General features: G+C 39.1%; 1 protein-coding gene across 6 annotated transcripts in view; it reads right to left on the bottom strand.

Annotated features, from left to right (window-relative positions):
* The window catches only part of TNFRSF19 (TNF receptor superfamily member 19), a 105797-nt gene that overhangs the window by 62265 nt on the left and 26964 nt on the right, over nucleotides 1-16568 (bottom strand). Inside the window, exon 1 of one of the 6 annotated variants that reach the window (XM_009191636.4) lies at nucleotides 4043-6848. The exons of the other annotated variants lie outside the window; for them this stretch is intronic. The gene's annotated coding sequence lies outside the window, so the exon portion shown is untranslated. Of the gene's footprint in view, nucleotides 1-4042; nucleotides 6849-16568 lie in introns of those variants that run through there. 6 annotated transcript variants of the gene reach the window in all.

Raw genomic sequence — 16568 nt, 5'->3', positions numbered from 1 at the left:
TTACTCTGCCTGTCTTTCAAACGTACATCAGGAGTGAGCACAACAAAGAACCGAGGAGAAAAAGGTGGAAGGTCAGCCTCTTCCTCACTCCCGAGAGCCCCAGCCATACAATGTTCCACATCAGAGGCACAGACAGGAGACAGCGGGGGAGAAAAACAACATTTGATTTAAAGAACTGATGAACAAGTTAGAATTTCTTGAAAATTGTTAACAGGGATTATCTCTTTCAGGGGAGGGGGAGATTAGAATTACGGGTTATTCTCAAGTTTTGTAATTCTGCAAAGCGTAATTTTTGCAAAAAGCATCCATTACTCTTGTAATAGGAAAACAATAAAACAAATGCATATTCAAGAAGAATTTCTTTGGACATGTGCTGGGTCTTTGTGGGGTGATCACTGTGGCTCTGGCTCTGTGCTGGGACACCTGTGTTTTTGCTGAGCACTTTGGCTGCTGGGAGAGCTGTGTGCAGGCACAGGCTTTCTGAAGTACAGGAGAGAGCCTCCCCCTCCAAAGTCCCTCGGGATCAAAGCACGGGTGCACGTGACCTTCTGGGGGTGGTCTCCACCTCGTTCCCATGCTGGCTTCTCCACAGCAAAGGTCCAGGCAAGAGCAGAGGGTTTCAAAATCACAAAGTTGATCCAGGCAGCTTGAGGTTGCAAGAGTCTCATGTACGAGTTAAAACACAACAAAGGAAAGGAGGAAGGAGGAGAAGTATACGGGAAAACAAAGGGAAAGAGAAAGGAGAATGCAGAGAAAGAGATGCATTAACTGGGAATAAAGTCCTTGGAAATTCTGTGTCAAGCCAGGTCAACATAAGAGGTGCATTAACTGGGAATAAAGTCCTTGGAAATTCTGTGTCAAGCCAGGTCAACATAGGAGAAAAGTATGTGTTTCCCTACATCAGATCTAAAGAGACACGAGTTTGAATGCCAGCTCTGCCACTTGTTGGCCAAGTTATTTCGGGAATTCTCCGATCCTCAGTTTCTTCATCTGTGAGATGAGGATAAGAATATCTGCCCTAAAGGTTGTGTGAGGAATAAATGGGAATACATATAAAGCTACTAAACTCTAAATCAAGCACAAAGTGCATTCTCTAAACAAATTATACCTGTAAGTGTTATGATTTTGGATTTTCTACAACCCAATAAAACAACTTTGCTGATTCAAGAATCATAAAGCTCCACCGGAAATGAGGGGATCATCAGACCCCAATTTCCATCTAAGACACTTTTATTGACTAAAAATCTTTGAAAAAGAAATAATAATTTTCTTAATTAAAAAAACGTGCATGGAACACAAACTCTCTCTAATTCTAAGTCAACTGCTGCACCGTGCTACAAGACAGTGCTGCGTTCCTGCCAGTCAGTCACTCAGCTGTGGCTCCCTGTCCTGCTGTCTGTCTCCAAGTCGCCTCCCCCCTCCGCTGAGAAACTGTGTAAGTAGCCCAATGGACGTAAACAGTTTTGAGTGTCACATCTCTTTTGAAAATGAACATACAACTTAATGTGTGGGAGGTCTTTGTGGTTATTTCTTGACAAAATAATAAAATTCATTGAACATATCCCAAATACTCATGGGAACTTTTATAGAGACTATTTGGGAAATTGTATTTAAAATAGATTTTATCTGAAGTATTTACTATTTTCAAAAATACAATATTTTTAAAAGTCTAATATTAATTTGAAACTATTAAAAAATAGCCTGTAGTTCATAAAAGTCTAAGAAATTGATGAAGTGATCATTCTACATGTTGAATTAACTAGAAACCATGAAATAACTAGAAATTCAGAGAAGGTGATTCCAGGGAATTAAATTACAGTATGGTGTCCATGACAGCAACTGCTTTTTGAGTTGACTGTCATATTTCTAATGCACCTTAAACAGAGACTCTGTAATTACTCATAATCCAGGCTATAAAGTAAACAGCATATAAATATTAAATTACCCCCAATATAAATGTCTGCTTTGATGTTTTCATTTCATTCAGTAAAACTGGGTGGTTAAAATGCCTTGAAATCTTCCCCATTAAGTTCAACAAATAACTACCGAGAACAAAAGAAAGAGGGAAAACAGCTGAAAGGGAAGCTCGACAGCCTCCGACCCATGGTGACATTGGTTAGCACAGACTGACACTGCCTTCACAAACTTGTGTCACCACCCTGGCCGAGATCATTTCTTTTTTCTTTTTATCATTTGTATACTGAAAAACTATTACGAACATGAGATTTTTTAAAAATACTCAAACAGTACACCTTTCTTCTCATCCCTGCTCCTTAACTTCCCACTCCCCCAACACAAGTTTTGGGGTGACCTGCCAAAAATATCCTCCTAGCGCGTGTGCATGTATTTAACACTGTTCAGGAACTAGATTTGTTTTCCCATGCCATTCATCTTGGAGAGTGCTCCGTATCAGCAAATAGAGAGTATTCCCTTGCATGGATGGAGCTGGAACTGTTCTTACCACTGCAGCCCAAATCCTGGCACAGACAGGGGGCAACCATTTAGGTTTGGCCCACTGCATTAGTATTGATCAGATGACCTAACCATGCAGCAAATGAAAACACTATCAAATCTTGTTTTTTCTCCCATAACTTTTGGATAGAAAGAAGTAATTTCCCTAGGTATATTATTTTCTGCTGCAGGCAGAGAAGTCAGCAAATAAATAATGAAATGAGCTTTGAGTTTAGCCTTTTGATAGGACTCTCTCCTTGACCAAACTCTAGATAGGTTATGAGCCACTTTCTATGGGGCCCTGTTCTCAAGAGCCCAGTTTCCCGAAAACCTGGCTAAATCCGGCCATGCTCAATATCTTATCAGGTTCCTCAACCCTCACCACTCCCCAGGTGATGCTGGTCACTCTGGCCGGTCTTCAGCAAGAATTCTGTGAGGTTATTTTAGCCAGAATCTCCCTCACCCCTGACGGTTCCTCTTCGTGATTTTCCATCCACCAAACCCACCCTGCTCTTTGGCTATATATCCCCACTTGCCTGGGCTGTATTTGGAGTGGAGCCCAGTTCTACACTGAGCTTCCATTTCCTCTACTGCAACAGTCCTGAGTAAAATCTGCTGTTCCACTGTCCAGTTCTGGGTTTTCTTTGACACTTTCCAAGTTGCACTAGAGTTGTCCCTCCCATCATGGCAAGAGGAGTGTGTGTGTGTGTGCGTGTGTGTGTGTGTGTGTGTGTGTATCTGGTGAGGGGAGGGCAAGGAGGGTACAGGCAGAGTATGTCCATCTTTAGCCTGGGCTTCAGGATAAGGGATATGTGATTATGTTTATGGAGCATGGTCCACCATTAATATCAATGGTAGAAATGCATTTCTGTTTTAAAATGCCCCATAGTCTGTATTTTGAAATTATGACCCGGTACCTTAAAAGCTTGAAGGAAGTACCTAGTACTTCCTCATATCCCTCAGAAGACATTTTTTATCAATAAACTTTAACATGGGAAAATATATGCATAGATAAAATAATAATGCAATAAAAAGGTATTATTACAGGGCCCCTACTTACTTCCTAAAATCATATGAGAAGTGAACAACCCATGTATCCAGTGCCTCCCTCCACCTCTCCTTCCCAAAAGCCTGGTGTCTAACAGGCCGGTGAATAAGAAATAAATGCCTGCTAATAAACAAATGGATGCACAAATATTATATAAGGCAGTATTTCCTAAATACTTAAAAAAAAATTCCTAGGGAGCAAAAGCCTGTAAGGGCCCTGGCAATGACTCCCAAGTGGCGAGGCCATACAGTCCTCCTGGGCTGAAGGGTGGCAGGCAGGATGGGCTGGGCTGGGGATGTCTGGGTGGTGTGGGGTCAGCGGCTTTCCTTATCTTGGTCCCAAGGGAGCAGAGGCTGGATTCAGCTGGGCTACTTCACCCAAGCTGGCAGCAGCAGTAGCTCTGTCACTCTGCCCAATATTTTTAAGCCACATTTGGTGGTTTTCCAGTAGCAAAATGACTCAAAGTAAACAGTCCCCAAATCCCCTTCTCTCTTTTCTCCCTCTGCAAATCCAGCCTTTAACAAAAACATAAGCCAGCCCTACCTACAGGTTGGAGTAGCAGCTCTTCAGACCGCAGGGGAGAACTCACAGACCCTCGTCGTCCAGGAAACACATTCTGGGCCTTGGCTGGAAAGCACTATTTATTTGTACAGCCAATGCGTTATTAACTGCGGGCCTTTGAACTCTAAAAGTTAAATGTTAAATTTTAAATGTGGATGGAGAAGTTATTTGAAGGGAAAATCTAGGGCATGGAAATGGAAATGACAAATTAGATTTATGTTGCTGGTGCTTAGAAATCAACTTTTAATTTCCTTTAATAAAACAACGCTGAAGAGATAGTTCCCCTCAACTTTCAGTTTCTGAAAATCTGTGCTTGAGTTTTTTAGAGAAAACTGACAAGCAAGAGCTTGTTAATATCTTACAACCATCCCTAGGCTAGATCAGTTATAATTAAACATAAATAAAGTGAGCAACACTGTAATTAAATGGCAGAAATGAAGCTCATTTTTTATGCTTGCAAATTAATTTTTTAAAAACTTTCCTCAGAGAGACAAAAATAGTTTTGAAAAATGTCAACATCTTCAGAAATATGAAGCTGGGCATGCCCGGTGTGGAGCAATGTTGTTGTTTACAAGAGTTAATTTTTTCACATTAACTAAAGTCCTCCCAATAATTGGTTAGAAAAGTTTACTTTGAAAACTGTGCCAGAGACCTGAAGCCTGTTTCAAGTGGTTCATGCAAAAACTAGTTTCCTGATTTACTGCTGCGAGGCGATCGTGTTAACAGCACATTGCTGGCATTAATACTGGTGAGGAGGATGGGCTGGAGCTGGGTGAATTCTAGGCAGTAAGAATTAAAAGTCTAATGTGGTTACTTCAGGAAAACAAAAATCATCCCTTCCCACATATCCCAAAGTTAGGTTTATTTTCGGGAGCTGAAAGGATGCCTGATGGCCGAGTAACCCTCACCATACTTATGGCTCAGAAGGCCCAGCAGGTACTAGTTACGGGGCGCCCAGAATAAGCTTTTGTATGTTTTGACTCTGAAATAGGAAAAACCTTCTGAATTATCTTTCTCATGCACTTTCAAAATCGAAATCCTGTAGTGGAGGAGAGATAGGGTAAATATGGCTCAATGGGATAAAATCCTCAGACTCCACAGGGTTCAGTGACCTGTCATATATTTTCCCCAAAAATGCAGAAAAGATAACTACGTACTAAGCAAAATTTCTAAGAACTGAATGGGAAGAGATGCTGCTTGGGGCTTACGGGGAAGGAAGCAAAGGAGCTAGTGAGAGGCGCCTGCTCAGAACGCCCGGGGCAACAACATCCGGCATGAGGAGCGTGGAGGACCGGAAACAGGAACTGGTGGCAAGGTCGAGGGTAGCTCGGGGGAGGGAGGACAGGAAGAAGGCTGCCCAGCAAGGCGGCTCCCGTGGTGCATGTGCGTTAGGTCAATATGATTCTGGTACCTCCTTGTTTTACAGGCTGGTCCTATGGCAGGATTGCTGGAAGAAAGTTAATCTTTCTAGAGTCGTACTGTGGACAGTACAATAACCAGACCCCAGGTGGCCTCATTCGATGTTCATCAATTAAAATGAAATAGAATATTCTGTAAGTGTTCAGTAACCTCAGTGGCTAGTTGTTCGTATACTGGAGACAGCAGATAGAGATGACTCCCACCATCACCGACAGCTGTATCAGAGAAAACTGCACTAGGCTGTTTACAAAAGGAGCAAGAGCTTGCTACCCCCACGTGGCTCCACCGCTCCTTCCTCCTGCACTGTTACTTACTAGCAGTGACAGTGGACCAGTCAGTGAACCACCGTGTCCCAGTTTCCCTGTCCATAAGATGGGGATGGTTATAGTCCCTGTTTGAAACACATGTTGTAAGGATTCCGTTAATTAATATACAAAGATCACATAGCAGCTGGCTCACTGTATGAAAAATTAGCCAATATTATCTTAGTTGCATAACATGTATTACAAGAGATAGTTCGTATTTATGTTAAGAGATGTCGTTTACGTGAACATAGCCCAAGATATCCAAGGTAAATGGTTAAAATAAGAATCTTTTAAAAGTGGCCAAAGAAGAGAAGGGTATCATCAAAGTCAGCAACAGTATCGGTGGATGTGGAGCTGCTGTGCAGACTTCTTAATACCTAAGAAGTGAAAAGAAGTGAAAAGAGGCTCGGACCTACTGACCACACACCACTGGCGAGTCAAGGCATAGATTACATTCAGGAATACGATTCCAGCAGCCCTAGCCAGCCCTGACTACACATTTTTATGGTAGAAAACTAACTAACAATGGGAAGGGATGCTCAGACACCTTGGGAAAAAATAGAATTGAATGCCTTCCAAAGAAAATAATAATTAGGAGTAATAAAACCACAGATGTAAAGTTTAACTATACCTGCTTAACCAAAGCACTTCCAAGCTTTAGTTTTAAGGCCCAGGTACATGTTTGTAATTGAAAGAACCTCACGACCCAGAGTGCGGAACAGAAAATGTCAGAAGTTTTAAGATACCTTTAATACAGAGAAACAAATAACATAGCAATGTTATAATAAAGGTTATTTGAAAATGCTAACGGCCTATTAAAAAATGTTCTTTTTACTCTCAATATAAAAAAAACCTTTAGTTCTACATATCAGTAGTTTGGTCTAGCTCTTCTTCTTTTTCATAATTAACTTTAAAAAGTTTTATGTTTATTCTGCTTTCAAAATTTCAAATACCATAGGTAACCAAAATTCTAAGCCTCAGTCAAAAAGGTAAGGGCCCTCAGACTTGTTTAATTACAAATTAAAAGGTATCCCTCCAAACTACCTATCTATTTATCTATTTATTTATTTGAGACAGGGTCTCACTTTGTCACTCAGACTTGAGTGCAGTGGTGCAATCTCGGCTCACCACAACTCCACCTCCCAGACTCAAGTGATTCTCCTGCCTCAGCCTCCTTAGTAGCTGGGATTACAGGCACCCACCACCACGCCTGGCTAATTTTTGTATTTTTAGTAGAGATGGGGTTTCACCATGTTGGCCAGGCTAGTCTTGAACTCCTGACCTCAGGTAATCCACCCGCCTCAGCCTCCCAAAGTGCTGGGATTACAGGTAAGCAACTGTGCCTGGCCCAAACTATGTATTTAATATCTCAAGTTTTAAAAAAGATTATTTATAAATGTAGTTGTCTGAAAAAATTTTAAAGCTTAGTCTTAGTCAAAAGACTAAATTTTCCCTTGATTTGTAAAGCTTGGAAATGAAAATTAGCCAGTTAAATGTAATTTTAATTTCAGTGATTTATCTGACTGTAATATACTCATAACTTATTTTTCTTTCCTCTGAAAGACATATGCAGTTGCAAAAGGAACAATGAAAAGAAGAAATCACAAATGAATGGACAATTTAAAAATATCTAACCTTAAAGTAACTGCTTATAAAAAGCTGAAGCTCTCTGAGTTAAGTGGGGTGGAAAATAAAAATATATTTATGTTTTCATTTGTGTATCTGAATCCTTTGCCTCTCTGTTGTATGTCAGAGCATGAGCAAAGTTAAGTTGCTGATTTTATTTATTATGAGCTAAAACTAAGATAAAAGACTTGGCAAAATATATGATTTATAATATATATACAAATTCATTCATTTTTATATTACTAGATTTAAGTGTCACTTTTTCCCCAAGAAATATTTGAGATTAACTGATTTGTTCAGTCATGTACTGTGTCAGGAGCTGGGTGCTCTGTAGATACAGAGTAGAAAAGCCGAACAACACGGGCTCCCAGGTGGACAGCCCAGGACAGGCATGCGGTAACATGGTATACAACTGTGCACCTGAGTGGGTCCTAGGAATCTCATTTTTCACTGACATTATTACCTGTACCTTTATTGCTCCTCACTCAGTTTGTCCTGGTCTTTTTTCAAAAAAAATTACAAATACGCAAACAGAAGGTGAACAAATGAAATAAGTACATAAAGGCAGAATTGTTCTGGTTGTTTCCCTTTGGCTGCTTCCTTCACGGATGGGGGGGAAGCGGCGGGGGATGGCTGTTTCAATCCTTATGGAAAACTGCTATCTAGAGAAAAATATTTCTTCTGGACAGCCATGGGAATATGAAATACAGCACCTGTTATCAGTTAGTGTTCTCAGAAGATGGATCACTTCTGTTTATAAACACAATTTTTTAGAGCAGTTTTTAGGTTCATGACGAAATTGAGAGGAAGGTAGAGAGACAGCCCTTATATGCCGTACCCTTCCCCGCCACACACGAAGGCTCATTCTTACCAGCACCCTGCACCAGAATGGTACATTTGTTACAGTCTAGGAACACATGACTGTCACCTAAGTTCCACAGTTTACATTAGGGTTTATTCTTGGTGTTACATTCTGCGAGTTTGAACAACACAGAACGATATGCATCCACCACTACAGTATCATACAGAGTAGATTCCCTGCCACCACTACAGGATCATACAGAGTAGATTCCCTGCCCTAAAAATCTTGCATGCCCACATATTCATCCCTCCCTCACCCTTACCCCTGGCAACCAGTGATCTTTTTACTGTTTCCATAGTTTTGCCTTTTCTAGAATGTCATAGAGTCGGAATCATACGGTAAGCAGACTTTTCCAATTGGCTTATTTCACTTGGGAATGTGCATTTAAGGTCCTCTATGTCTTTTCATGGCTTGATAGCTCATTTCCTTTTAGTGCAGAGTAATATTCCATCGTAGGGATCACAGCTTATTTACCCATTACTTACTAAAGTACCTCTGGGTTGCTTCCAAGTCTTCGTAATTATGAACAAACCTGCTATAAGCATCTGTGAGCTTATATTTGTATGAGCGTGAAGTGTCCATTCCTTTGATAAAATACTAAGGAGCACAACTGCTGGATCAGATAATACGAGTGTGCTTAGCTTTGGAAGACGCTGCCAAATTGTCTTCCAAATGGCTGTACCATTTTGCATTCCCACTGCCAAGGAATGAGAACTCCTGTTACTTCACATCCTCAACAGTCTTTGGTGGTGTCTGTGTTCTGGATTCCAGATTTCTAATAGGTGTACAGTGGTATCTTGTTGCTTACATTTGCATTTCCCTGATGACATACTATATGGAGGATCTTTTCATATGCTATTTGCCATCTGTATATCTTCTTTGGTGAGGTGTTCGTTAAGGTCTTTTACCCATTTTTTAATTGGATTTGTTTGTTTTCTTAGTGTTTTTAAGAATTTTTTGTATGTTTTGAATAACAGTCCTTTTTCAGATATCTTTTGCCAATATTTTCCACCAGTTTCTGGCTTGTATTTTCATTCTCTCAACAGTGTCTTAAGCAGAGTGGAAATTTTTAATTTTAATTAAGTTTAGCTTATTAATTTTTTCTTTCATAGGTTGTGTCTTTGGTGTCATATAAAAAAGACATCACTAAACCCAAGGTCTTCTAGAGAAAACCTTCTAGGAGTTTTATAGCTTTGCATTTTACAGTTAGGTCTGTGACCTGTTTTGAGTTAGGTCTGTGTCTAGATTCATTTTTTGCATGTGGATGTCGAGTTGTTTTAGATCCATTTGTTGAAGAGTCTATCTTTTCTCCACCGTGTTGTTTGCTCCTTTGTCAAAGACCAGATGACTACACTTAGCTGGGTCTATTCCTGGGCTCTCTACTCTGTTCCATTAATTGATTTGTCTGTTCTTTTGTCAATACCACACTGTCTTGATTACTGTATCTTTACAGTAAGTCTTGACGTGGGTAGTGTCAATCCTCCAACTTTTTCTTCTAAAAAACTGTTGATTATTCTGGGTCTTTGGCCTCTACAGATAAACTTTAGAATCCGTTTGTCAATATCTACAAAACAACTTGCTGGGACTTTGACTGGGATTCCATTGCATCTATAAATCAAGTTGAAAAACACTGACATCTTGACAACATTGAATCTTCCTTCCATAAACATGGAATATCTCTCCATTTATTTAGTTCTTCTTTTATTTCTTTCATCAGAGTCTTGTAATTTTCCTCATAAAAATCTTGTACATATTTTGTTAGATTTATACCTAGGTATTTTATTTTTGGGGGGGTGCTAATATAAATTATATTGTGCTTCTAATTTCAAATCCCACTTGCTCACTGCCAGAATATATGAAAGTTACTGACTTTTGTATATTAACCAGGTATCTTGAAATATTACTATACTTGCTTATTCATTCCAGGAGTTTTTCTGTTAATTCTCTTGCATTTTCTACATAGATGATTATGCTATATGTGAACAAGAACTTTATTTCTTCCTTCCAAATCAGTTTACCTTTTTTTTTTTTTTTTGAGACGGAGTCTTGCTGTGTCGCCCAGGCTGGAGGGCAGTGGCCGGATCTCAGCTCACTGCAAGCTCCGCCTCCCGGGTTTACACCATTCTCCTGCCTCAGCCTCCCGAGTAGCTGGGACTACAGGCGCTGCCACCTCGCCCGGCTAGTTTTTTGTACTTTTTAGTAGAGACGGGGTTTCACCGTGTTAACCAGGATGGTCTCGATCTCCTGACCTCGTGATCCGCCCGCCTCGGCCTCCCAAAGTGCTGGGATTAGAGGCGTGAGCCACCGCGCCCAGCTATCAGTTTACCTTTTATTTCTTCTCTCTTTTTTTTTTTTTTTGTCTTGGTACATGAGTTAGGATTTCTTGCCTGATGCTGAAAGGGAACGTCCTTGCCTTGTTCCCGATCTTAGTGGAAAGCTGCTAGTTTCCATCATTAAGTATGATGTCAACTCTAGAGTTTTGGTTTTGTTGTGGCTGTTGTAGAGAAATTATTTACCAAGTAGAGGAAATTCCTTTCCATTTCTAGTTTACTGAGAGGTTTTGGTGGTGTTGTTTTTTAATCATGAATGGGTGTTAGATTTTTCAAATGCTTTTTGTGCACTTACTACTATATGTGATTTTTTACTCTTTAGCCCACGGATGTGACAGATTACATTAACTGAATTTCAAAGGTTGAACCAGCCTTGTGTATGTGGGATACATCCCATTTTGTCACACTGTGTGATTTTTTTTTTTTTTTTTAAATATACAGTGTTGGATTCAGTTTGCTAATGTTTGGTTGAGAATTTTTGTATCTTTGTTCATGACAGACATCGGTCTATAGTTTCCTTGTAAAGTCTTTGGTTTAGGCATTAGGGTGATTTCCGGCCTCACAGAATGAGTTAGGAAGTATTTTCTCTGCTATATTCTGGAAGAAATTATGGAGAATTAGTGTAATTTCTTAATTTTTGGTAGAATTCACCAGTAAATTCACTTTAACCTGGTGCTCTCTGTTTTGGAAGGTTATCAATTATTGATTCAATTTCTTTGGTCAGTATAGGGCCTATACAGACTGTGGATTTCTTCTTGTGTGAGCTTTGTCAGATGGCGTCTTTCAAGAAATTGATTCATTTCATCTAGGTTACCAAATGTGTGGGCACTGAGTTGTTCACAGCATTTCTAATGTTCCTATAGTGATGTCCACGCTGTCATTTCTGATATTAGTACTTTGTGTCCTCTCCCTTATTTTCTAAACTGGCCTAGTTAGAGGATCATCAGTTGTATTGAACTTTTCAAAGAATCACCTTTTGGTTTTGTTGACTTTCTCCACTGAGTTTCTGTTTTTAATTTCATTGATTTCTGCTTCAATAGTTATTTATTTTATTCTGCTTCCTCTGAATTTAATTTGTTCTTCTTTTTCTAGTTTTATAAGGTATAAGCTTAGATCACCAATTTTGGGTCTTTCTTTTTTCCTAATATGTACCCCCTGAGTACTGGTTCACTGCATCCCACAAATTTTGATAAGTTCTGTTTTCATTTTCATTTAGTTCAAAATATTTTTAAATTTATCTTGCAATATCCTCTTTGACCCATGCGTTATTTAGAAGTGTGTTCTGAATCTCCAGGTATTTTAGAATTTTCCAGCTATCTTTCTGTTATTGATTTCTAGTTTTATTCCATTGTGATCTGACAGCAGACACTATATGATTTCTATGCTTTTACATTTGTTAAGGTGTGTTTTATGGCCCCAAATGTGGTCTAGCTTGGTGAATTTTCCATGAGGGCTTCAGAATAATCTCTTCTGCTGTTGCTGAATGAAGTTGTCTATAGGTGTCAGTTATATCCAGTTGATTGATGGTGTTGAGTCCACCTATGTCCTTATTGACTTTCTGCCTGCTGAATCTGTCCATTTCTGATAGTGTTGAAGTCTCCAACTACAATAGTGGATTCATCTATATCTCCTTGCAGTTTTATCAGTTTTTGTCCCACATGGTTTGATGCTCTGTTGCTAGGGGCATACTCATTAAAGATTATTATAATTTCTTAGAGAATTAGCCCCCTTATTATTATGTAATATCCATCTTTATCCCTGACATCTGTCTTTGCTTTGAAGTCTGCTCTGTCTGAAATTAATAAAGCTACTCCTGCTCTTCTGATTACTGTTAGCATGGTATACAGTTCTCCATCCACTTACTTTTCATCTATGTGTGTCTTTATATTTGAAGTGGGTTCTTATAGACCACAGAGTTGGATCTTGTTTTTTGACCTGCTCTGACAATCTGTTTATAAATTGGTACATTCAGATCACTGACACTGAAAATGATTATTGATGAAGTTGGGCTAATAGTTACCATATATATTACTGTTTTCTATTTCTTGCCCTTCTTATTTATTCTTATTTTTGTCTTCCACGTTTTCCCTTTTGTAGTTTTAATTGAGCATTTTATGTGGTTTCATTTTATCTCCTTTCTTAGCATATCAGTTATACTTCTTTTTACACTTTTTTTAATGGTTGCCCTAGAGGTTGCACTATACATTTATAACCAGTCCAAGCCTCCTTTCAACTAACACTGTACTACTTCATAGGTAATGTGAATACCTTACAATAACAAAATAATTCTAATTCCTCCTCCCCATCCTTTGTATCATTGCTATAATTAATTTCACGTACGTGTGTGTGTATACACAAGCACACTCAATCAAATACACTGTTGCTATTAGTTTGAACACACTATCATCTATTACATCAATTAAGAATAGGAAAGTTAAAGTTTTCATTTTACCTTCGCTTAGCACTTCTTTGATGCTCTTTTCTTTATGTAGATCCATGTTTCTGACCTATATTATTTTCCTTCTGTCTAAAGAACTTCTTTTAACATTTCTTACAAGGCAGGTCTACTGGTAACAAATTCCCTCAATTGACTGAGAAAGCCTTTATTTGTCCTTAACTTTTGAAGGAAAATTTCTCAGGGTACAGAATTTTAGGTGGCATTTTCTCAATACTTTAAATGTTTCACTGCCCTTTCTTCTGCCTTGCATGATTTCTGAGAAGTCAGATGTCATTCTTATCTCTGCCCCTCTGTATGTATGGTATTTTCTTTCCCTCTAGCTTCTTCCAGGGTTTTTTCTTTGTTTTTCTGCAATTTGCAAATGATATACTTGGTGTCGTTTTTGGGCATTTATCTTGCTTGGCGTCCTGAGTTTCCTGGATCTGTGGTTTGGTGTCTGGCATTAACTTGGGAAAATTCTAAGTCATTATTGTTTCAAATATTTCTTCTGTTCCTTTCTCTGATTAGCATATCAATATTAGAATATTCATGATTAATGCTATTAGCATATTAATCATAGTTGTTCTTGATTCTCTCTGATAACTCCAAGATCCCTGCCAAGTCTGGTTCTGATGCTTGCTTTGTCTCTTCAAATTGTACTTTTTGCCATTTAGTATGCTCTGTACATTTTCGTTAAATGTCATACATGATACACTGGGTAGAAGGAGCTGCTATAAACAGGCTTTTAGTAATGTGGAGGTGAGATGTGAAGGAAAGGGCAGCTCTCCATAGTCCTGTGCAGGCCTGTGCCTCTGTATTGCAAGCTTCCCCAGGGCCTCTCAGTTGCTTGTTTGTGAACTGCAAAATGGGAGAGAATGGCTGGAGCAGGCTGAGTCAGTAGTTCCTTCCCCAGGTCAGGTAGGCTGATGAAACCCCAGCAGGTGAGCCTTTGGTGTATGCTCTTCTCTTGAGGGCAGTCCTTGTTAAGAAAAAGAGCAATCTAGCATATTTCAAAATGTTCCTTTTCTGCCTCCCCTGTCAGAAAAATAAGGGTTTTTTTGTTTTGTTTTGTTTTTGACATTTACTATGAAAACTGGTTTGAGTTCCTGGAGATAAAACTCACAAAAGCATGGGAGGGTGCTCTATGAGTGAGTCCTCCTGGAGTTTTTAACTCTCAGACTTTTCCAAACCTAGGCTAGAGCAGTCTGTCAATAACAGTGCAGGTTTCCCACCCTAGTGCTGGCTCCCGGGGAGCCTTCTGCAGCAGCGTACTGTGATTCTCTGTAGCTGTCTGCGACCTCACTTCTCTTGCAGATCTAAAAGCTGCGGACTTTTCAGTTTGTTCAGCTTTTTACTTCCCGTTGGAATAGAGTGGCAACCTCTAAATTCCTCATATATACGAAATTAGAAATGGGAAAATGATTTCTTAATCAACAAAAATATTCAGGCTAATAGGACTTTCATCTTCTGGTCTGAATTCTCCAAAAATTACCTTAAGGTTATATTCTGCAGATTCAAAGGATGAAGACAGTAATTTCTTAGAAATTATTTACTCATCTCTCAGAATCTGTGAAGTTTCATTCAGAATTTTACAGAGATTTGGGAAAAAGAAGAATACCTGAGGAAAAGAAATGTCATCATCTTTAAACCAAAATTAAAATTCTAAGCCCCACACCATCTGAACGGACCCCTCTTCTTGGCCAAGGACATTCCAAAGTTAACCTGAAAAACTAGTTCAGGCCAGGATGGAAAGGGGGAGCCAGACATGCCTCATGATACCCTCCTCCCTTTTGGAATTACTGATGGAACAGACTTTTTAAGTCTGATAAGAAAACACTTACAGTCTATTCTCTCTGAAGTCTGCTACCTGGAGGCTTCATCTGCATGATAAAACCTTGGTCTCTAAAACCCTTTCTATTGACATTCCTTTCTATTGACTCCAGGCATTCCTTTCTACTGACTCCAGGTCTTTACATAATAACCAACAGGCAGTCCGAAAATCCCGCAATCCACCTATGACCTGGAATCCCCCTTCCCCTACCTGCTCCCCACTCCCAGCTGTCCTGCCTTTCCAGACTGAACCAATGTTGAGTGATGTCTTATGTCTCCCTAAATTGTATAAAACCTACCTGTAGCCCTACCACCTTGGGCACATGTTGTCAGGATCTCTCCAGGGCTGTGTCATGGGCCACTGGTCACACATTTTTTGGCTCAGAATAAATCTCTTGAAATATTTTACAGAGTTTGACTCTTTCCATCAGCAATCTGTTTTCCTCTTGGGCAGGATGGCATTTTAAAATACTTTGTTCATTGATCTTAGATATGCCAACCTGTTAAAAATTAATCTTTTTACACCCAACACAGAAAAATCTATGTCTGAAAGTGCACATTACTGTAATCAACATGGGTTGAAAAATACCTGTTGAGATGCTACTGTTAATGAGATATCACACAGACTTTTAAGGTCAGTCAGTTTCAATCCAAATGTAAAGCCCAGGATACTAAAAGCCACCGCTCATGTAACACAAAAGCCAGAGAGAAAAGCTATCTAATAGATGTCACTTATGGAACGCATAATTCTTTGTTTCCTGCTGTTTATGGATCATTGATCAAAAATCTGTGAATGACAAGACTCAACTGTAGATAATGGCAGTCTGTAGGGGAAAAGGACTTCTCTTTTAAAAGTACCTTTAAATAAGAAGAAAAATCTATTGTTCCTTTTCTAACAGAAAGGCTTTGATGTTTTATTTAAAACAAAACAATACATCACTTCTCCACAACTAGTAACATCTTCAAAAGATCAGCAAATAAAGCAAATGGATGTATAGCTCTGAACGTGCTCACAAAAAAAGGCAGGCTTCAGAACATCTAAGACTGTGAAATTTATCCTGATAAAACACACGGTTTCTTAGCAAATAGTGGTTGAAATGAATATATTTAAAGTGTTCCTGGGAGTAACACACACTCACTGTGGTGAGATCAATAATAATATACATACTGTCAAAGGAATGTTCAAAACCCTGGTTTGGAAAATGCCTGCTATCTCAGAGCATCTTTACTTAAGACACTGGCAGGCTCTACTTCTTGACTAGCAATGCTAACATTCATTTTAAGAAAAAAGTCCCAGTAAGTAGTAGCATTCATGACTTCTGTTATCAATGATTTAGGGGGTGTGTGTGTGTGTGTATATATATATATTTAGAACTTACAGTTATATATATAATATATATTATATATATTTAGAACTTAGTTATATATAATGTATAAATGTACATAAATATTATATATATACAGTTATATATATATAAAAAACTGTAAGTCCTGGGATACACGTGCAGAACGTGCAGGTTTGTTACATAGGTATAAATGTGCCATGGTGGTTCGCTGCGTCCATCAATCCATCATCTACATTAGGTATTTCTCCTAATGCTATCCCTTCCCTTGTCACCCACCCTGCAACAGGGCTTGGTGTGTAATGTTCCCCTCCCTGTGTCCATGTGTTCTCATTGTTTAATGAGAATGGGAATGC

This window comes from Papio anubis, chromosome 15 (assembly GCF_008728515.1).
Source record: "Papio anubis isolate 15944 chromosome 15, Panubis1.0, whole genome shotgun sequence".
Taxonomy (NCBI): domain Eukaryota; kingdom Metazoa; phylum Chordata; class Mammalia; order Primates; family Cercopithecidae; genus Papio; species Papio anubis.
This window is presented reverse-complemented; position numbering and strand designations above follow the sequence as displayed.